Source organism: Nycticebus coucang, chromosome 14, assembly GCF_027406575.1.
Source record: "Nycticebus coucang isolate mNycCou1 chromosome 14, mNycCou1.pri, whole genome shotgun sequence".
In the NCBI taxonomy this organism is placed as follows: Eukaryota; Metazoa; Chordata; class Mammalia; order Primates; family Lorisidae; genus Nycticebus; species Nycticebus coucang.
Window position 1 is genome coordinate 53434640 of NC_069793.1, and position 7801 is coordinate 53442440.

Sequence of the window (7801 nt, forward strand, 5' to 3'; positions counted from 1 at the left end):
AGATCTGGGTCCATGTTTATGGAAAAAGCAAGCAAGCAGAGGGCTGGCTCTAGTTGGACACAGCTGGAGTCTGCGATGCAACAGAGTGGAAAATGACTTCTTAGGCTCCAGTGAGTCCATCCATCAACTGTATTTATTGGCAGCTGAAGGGAGGCAGCCCAATGCAGCAGGTGCGTTGGAGGGACCTGGTGTTAGCAGCCTCCGAATGGAGGTTTTTCCAAGTTCTTGGTGATCATCAGGAAAAGAATTTAAGGATGCACCATTTAAGCCAAGCAAGTGACAGGTTTTTTTCAATTAAAAGTGAAAAAATGCTCTCAAAGGAGAGAGTGGGAAGGCTGGGGATAGGGAGGGGGCGGAGGAGTAGCTGTACCAGGAGGAAGTAGGTTTTGGTCTTTTGAAAGCTTACTAATTGAGAGGAGGAATATTCGAGGCTAAAGGGTTGACTTTTACTAAGTTGTTTTTTTGTTTTGTTTTTTTTTTACATTTTATGTGCTTGTCTTGGAACTTTAATGGTGATTTTAAGGGTGGAGAAATTTTAAAACTGCAATGTAAATGATATTGTAATTAGCCAAAGTTCATGGTCGATGTCAGAGATACCTGACAGGCTCTTGCCTGCAGTTATCAGCCCCTCCAGTTGGCTTCTGCTTGAGGGTTGTTTACTTTAACACCCACTCGATCAGCAAGCCCCCATCTCAAAATCTCAGCTCTCTCTCTACTTTTCTACTCTAACACCAGGAATGATTAGACTCAATGCCTGCCCTGGGTAAGCTTACAGACTAACAGAGAAGGCCCACATGACCTACAGATTGCCCCGTCAGATTAAAAGGTCAGAAAGAAGAAGGGGTGGTTATGCACAAGTGGCACCTCATTCATCGTGTCTCCCACAGCTATAAGTTAGTGTCTGAATTTTTTTCCTAGGAAACAAAGACTTCACTCTCATAATGAGAGGACTGGCTTGAATTTCAAATGCCCTATGAGAAGAAATGTGTTAATGGTCAGAGCCTGCCTGGTGGGATGTGTTCCGTGCTATATTATTTTAATTGGAGCAGATATAGATGCCCAAGTGAGCAGAATGGTAAGAAAATCCAAAACTAGTCCTATAGGGAATATATTAAGAAAATGGGACATTCAGCCTAGAGGAGAGAAGGGTCATGAGAGTGCACATGTATCTGAAAAGTTGTCATAGGAAAGAGGAAGCAGTTTATTTCGTAATTTCTCCAGAGAGCAGAATGAGGACTGCTGATAGAAAGCTGCGGAGAGGAAGATTTCAATTCATGACAATCTAGCAGTTAGAGCTAAAGAGGAGTGAGTGGTAGGTGGTGAGTTCCCTGCCATGAGAGGAATTTAAGGACAGTCTGGGTGGCCGTGTTAACGTCACTGTGCAGAAAGAATCTCTGCGTTTGGTGATAAGTAAAACTAGATGCAATTTAAGCCAGTTACCAGTGTATTGATTCATCACTGGAGGATTATATAACACTGTGACTTGAATTCATACTGAAGTGTGAATGTTTGATAGGTTCATTTCAGAAAGTATATTGTATTAAAACCAGGGGAGAATTTATACGAAGTAACAGATGTGCTAACAGAAGCCTGCATGCCTCTCACACAGTGGTTCTCAACCTTCCTAATGCCGTGACCCTTGAATACAGTTCCTCATGTTGGGTGATGACCCCTAACCATAAAATTATTTTTGTTGCTACTTCATAACTGTAATTTTGCTACTGTTATAAATCGTAATGTAAATATCTGATATGCAGGATGGTCTTAGGTGACCCCTGTGACAGGGTCGCTGGACCCCAAAGGGGTCGCGACCCACAGGTTGAGAACCGCTGCTCTAACAGAAGAAATAGGCCTTGAGATGGATGATGACTGTAGTGTCCATTTCAGCATGTTTAAGAGGCTTGCCCAAAGGCATATGACTAATAAATGACACATCGAGTTTATGACCCAGGGTCTGTCTATTTGCTTTTGTTGCCTATACTATTTCCCAGAATGTTATTTTTTTAAAGGTAGGAATTATAGGTCTTCTTAACTTCTAGGTTATTAACTCCTGGGCTAAGACCACATATATGTGGCCTAGAAATAAGCCCCAAAGGAAGAGGACTCAGGAAGGCTATTCCCCCGATACTCACAGAAGACGGCATTAAGCCAGTTACCAGTGTATTCATTGTCAGTGAGGGCCCTAAGCGCCAAGGTGCCTGAACACATGGGCCTGTCCAGGCTCTGTGGCCCTGGAGATAGCCTTTTACAAAGATAAATAGTCAGCAGGCAGCTCAGTGGACTGGGAAGGACTGGGCTTCCTTGGGCCAGAGTGGCCTCGTGTCTTACCCCCAAAAGGGATAACCTACCCAAGCACCCCACCCTCCCTTGCACAAACAAAGCCTGCTACCTTTGCTCCTGCAGCTTCTTCACGGGCTCCTGGGGCTGGCCAGCCCTTCTTCTGCCTGAAAGTCCTCATCTTTTTCCAGAGGTTATGGTCTCCACACCTGGCTGCCTCTATGAAATGGTTTTCGTGAGCTCTACCTGACCCTCTCTGACCTACTTCTCAGCTTATCTCTAAAAGAACATTTCATTTCCTTTATCTCCTGATGGGTGGGGTCCTGGCATGACCCCCATTCATGCCCAGTGCACACTGCCCTCCCCCCGCCCTCGGAGGCCACCCTCATTTGGAGGAGCAGGTCGAGGCCCTCAGCAATCAGAGTCTGCTCTGCAGGGCAAGAAGTGCTCCAAGGGCATTGCCTGTTTCCCAATGCTCCGTGCACTGCGAGGCAGGCCCAAACCACAAGCCCCCTCCAACCCGACCCCCCAGAGAGGGTCTCAGGAATTTGACCTTGGCCATCCTCAAATGAATGAACCTTGAGGACCTTTGCAAGCCCAGTTCAAAGACCTCTGTCTCCACAGTCCTAGAGGTTCCCTTTAACCCAGCCCCACAGCTGGCTATCTTCTCTGCTATGGATCCCGACCTCTCTCCAGGCCTGAGCTCAACCCTGAACCCCTGAAACCCAGGACGTTCCTTCAGCCCTCCCCACGGGGCCCATTCTGTTTCCTCCCTAGGCTCCCCCAGCTACCCTCTGAGAATGGAAAGGTCATCTTGTTAATAGTATCAACACACTAGTAATAGCAAAGGATCTATTGCATATCAAGTATTTACAATATGCCAGTCACTATGCCAAATGCTTTGCTTGCATCAGAATCACATTTAATCCTCCAACCAAGCCCAAGGGCCTGTGTTATCTTCATTTCATGGAGGAGGAAACCAAGAAGCTAAAGGTGGAAACTTCGGCATCATAGCTAAGACGAGGACTCCAGAGCCCATGCTCTCATCTACCTTACCATACCTACAGCAACACGTCTGGCCAGGTGTACCACAGTGGGGAAACGAGTAATGGGCTTCATCCCTTCCATCGATACTCAGAAAGAATAAGAAGAAAAGCAAACACAGTTCACGGGGAAAAAGTAATAGAGGGGGCAACTTAGATGGGGTCAGAGTTCAACCCTACCACTCCCCCTACTCTAACAGGGACTATAAAACTCCTCTTTTCTACACGCATTGTTATGGAAGAATAGCTTCAATCTTATTTCAGCCAAATTGTCTATAGCTTTCCACCATGAAAACTCTGGAGCCACCTCAACCTGATTCCTCCACCATCATCCTTGGATGGAACCACTCCCAGGTGAACCTGCTCACCTAGCTGGCCACCTGTTACCAACATCTGTCCTCCCTGGGACCCACCCTCTGTGGCCAGGACAGCTTTTGTCAAGCTGTGCTTCGTGCTGTGGCTAATTCACTCTGCTCTCTCCCAGGGTCCCCCAGGCTCCTCAACCCATAAATCTTGGCGTTTTCTGCACCCAGGTTGCCTCTTGCAGAGCCTCCCCATTGTGTCTGCAAAAAGCTCCCTCCTTCTCATGGTTCATTGGCATGACCTCCAAAGAGAGAACTGCAATGAGAAAAAAAAACAAAACAAAACACAAAGCTGTAGTTTTAAGATTTCTAGGCATAATTCAAAGGAAGATTATGATAAACATGGAGGGGGAATCTTTTCATTAAAGAAACATCATTAGAATTTTCCACATCATTTAAGCCTCTATGATGATTTAAACCAGTGGACTTCCTAAAATAATAATAATAATATAACTACCATTCTAAAAAACACATACGATATGCTTAAGCACATGTCTGGGAAGCTGCTCACCATGCCTTTTTTTTATTATTTAGATTAATTGAGAGTACATATAATGAGGTTAAATAAATTGCTTTAGTAAGGTTAAAGTCCAGGTTGTGTGGTGCCCTTCACCCAGGCAGTATGCAGTATACCTGTGCAATGGCCTGCTGGGCAGGAATTTACCTAACCCCTTCCCCCACAACTTGAATTTAATTGAGTTTTTCTCTTACATGAACTTACAGTTGTTAATCTACTGGTTCTTCTTAAGTACTATGTATTATGATGCTTGTTTCTCCATTCCTGTGACATTTTACTTAGGAGAATGTTCTCCAAATCCATCTAGGTCATTATAAATGATACAAAGCGTCCATCTTTTTATGGCTGAATAGTACTCCATGGTATCCATACAGCACAGTTTATCAATCCATTCACATGTTAAAGGGCACCTGGGTTGTTTCCACATCTTCGTAATTGTGGATTGTGCTGCTATAAACATGTGAGCACAAATGTCTTTCTGGTAAAATGACTTTCTTTCTAAGATGGAGACTTTACCTCTTTCATGTTTACATGGATGGAGCTGGAACATATTCTTCTTAGTAAAGTATCTCAAGAATGGAAGAAAAAGTATCCAATGTACTCAGCCCCACTATGAAACTAATTTATAGCTTTCATATGAAAGCCATAGCCCAGTTATAGCCTAAGAATATAGAGAAGGGGAGGGAGGGGGAGGATGGGCGGAGGGAGGGTAATTGGTGGGACCACACCTAGGGTGCATCTTACAATGGTACATGTGAAACATACTAAATGTAGAATATAAACGTTTTAACACAATAACTAAGAAAAAGCCAGAAAGGCTATGTTAACCAGTGTGATGAAAATATTTCAAATTGTAATAAAACCAACGCATGGTACCCCATGATTGCATTAATGTACACAGCTATGATTTAATAAATTAAAAAAAAAAAATGACTTTCTTTCTTTTGCTCACCATGTCTTTTGATGGGTCCTTCTCCCCTTCCAACTCAGGCAGGAACTGATTTGAACTGGTTTTCTACCTAACTACCTCGAAAAGAGAACTGATCAGAAAACCTTGTCCAAGGGACTATAGCAAGCATAGGCGGGAACTGGGGCGAGGCAACAATAAGAAGATTAGGGGATGGCAGGTCTGTTCAACAAATGTATACTGTGTGCTGGTCTCTGCACTAGCCATTTATGTCATAGAGATTTGACAGCAACAACAAAGAAGACCTAGTCCCTAAGCTCAGGCCAGGTCATTCCCAGTCCACTGGTGGAGACCGCAGACTGCTGAGACAACAGCTATAGCATGATAAAAATGCAGGGTGTCTTTAACACATATAGGCAACAACACTAAAGCTTCACTTCCAGGAGACAGGGTCTCACTGTGTTGCTCAGGCCAGGGTGCAGTGGCAATTCACAGGTGCAATCCCACTAATGATAAGCACTAGAGTTTTGCACTTGGGCCAGTTCACCCCTCCATAAGCTAGCTGGTGGTCTCTGGCTCCTAGGAGGTCACCATATTGATCCAGACATAGCGTGGACCCTCAATAGCCGTAGTGCACTACAAAGCCCAACACTCCTGGGCTCCCACCGATCTTCTGCCTCAGCCTCCCAAGTAGCGGAGTATAGGCATGTGCCACCTCACCCGGCAACTTTCAACTTTTTGATTCATTTGGGAAAGTCGTGAAATCTCTGTGCACCTCCCTTCTGTCACACAGAAATGAGAATAGAAATTATGAGCCAAAGTACATAGAAGAACCCAGGAGAGTGCCTGCCACTTGCTGTGTATGCTGGCCAATGTTGTCATTATCACTGACAGGAAACCAAGCCCAGCAAAAGCAAGGTTTGGGGCAGGCCTGGTGAGCTATGTCATCAAGGATTAGGGAGTAGCCTGGAGGAGAAGGTGGGAAGAAGAGAAACGTCAAGGGCAAAGCAGAGGCGTCACATGGCATGTTGTACCTGAGGAACTATTTGTACCTGAGATGATGGATGATGAACTCTGGAGTAGGGAGTAGTAGCACATCAGACAAAGAAGTACAAAATGGTCACCCCACAGGGAGTCTTCTTTGTCATGCTAAGGAGCTTGAGTGTTTTTTGTCGATGTGTTATTCAAGGGCTTGAAAGAGAAAAGCAACATAATCAGATCTGCAGCCTAGAAAAAAGCTTTGCGTGGCATTAGGCCAGAGGAGGCTGGTGGCTCCAGCTGGTGCAATCTTCCTCTCAAGAAATGATGAGGATGCAAAATAAGATGGAGCAAGGGAGGGGATCAAAAGATATTTAAGATTTCCAGTTCAAGATGCTGAATTGAAGACAAGCATTTGTATCGCTGCTCTCGTCTGAAACTCCACCAATGCAACCATAAATGGTTTTTTAAAGTATAAATCCCAAGGACAAAGATTAAAAATGAAGCATCAGGGTGGCGCCTGTGGCTCAGTCGGTAAGGCGCCGGCCCCATATACCAAGGGTGGCGGGTTTAAACCCAGCCCCGGCTGAACTGCAACCAAAAGAAGCCAGGCGTTGTGGCGGGCGCCTGTAGTCCCAGCTACTCGGGAGGCTGAGGCAGGAGAATCACTTAAGCCCAGGAGTTGGAGGTTGCTGTGAGCTGTGTGAGGCCATGGCACTCTACCGAGGGCCATAAAGTGAGACTCTGTCTCTACAAAAAAAAAAAAAAAAATGAAGCATCAACAGCAAAAAATTTTGGAAACCTAACAAGCAACCCCAAAGAAACTGGATTCCAGCCAGGTTGTGAGCAAAACCAAGAACCAGAGGACCAACAGCACGGAAGACCCAGATGCCCCCGTACAGCTCACCTGGAAAGAGGGGGCGCAGGTCCACCCACAAAGCAGAGAGCAACCCAGAGCCGGGGCCTGGGCTTCCTCTCAGGAACATCATCTCTCGCCTCTGTGATTCCACTGCCCAGAGAAACAGACTGCAAGTCACATACACAATTTAAATTTTCTAGTGTCTATGTTAAAAAAAAGTAAAAATAAAACAGGTAAAATTAACTTTAATAATATAGCCTAACCCAATATATCCAAAATATTATCATTTCAACATGCAATCAGTATAAAAGAGTACCAATGAGATCTTTCACGTTCTTTCTTTTCAAAAGGTGTATTTTACACCTACAGCACATCTCAAATTTTTATCAGAAATACTTAATCTGTTGTTAGGTTTCATAAAAGTAAGAGTTGAAGTTGTTCTTATTTCCTTATTCCCAAATTGTTCCAAAATATGTAAAAGTTTCCCATAGAGTATATGTTTTGAAAAAGAAATTAATTAACTTAAAATTAAGGCTGGGTGCAGTGGCTCACACCTGTAATCCTAGCACTTTGAGAGGCTGAGGCAGGCAGATCACTTGAGGTCAGGATTGAGACCAGCCTGAGCAACATAGTGAGACTCCATCTCTGCAAAAACAGAAAAATTAGCCAGGGGTAGGGATGTACACTTATAGCCCCAGCACTTGGGAGGCTGAGGTAGGAGAATTGCTTAAGCTCAGGACTTACAGTGAGCTATGATGATGCCACTGCACTCTACTCTGGGCAACACAGCAAGGCACTGTCTCAAAAAAAAAAACATAAATTAAATTAGAACTGAAAAGCAAGTATCCAATGTACTCA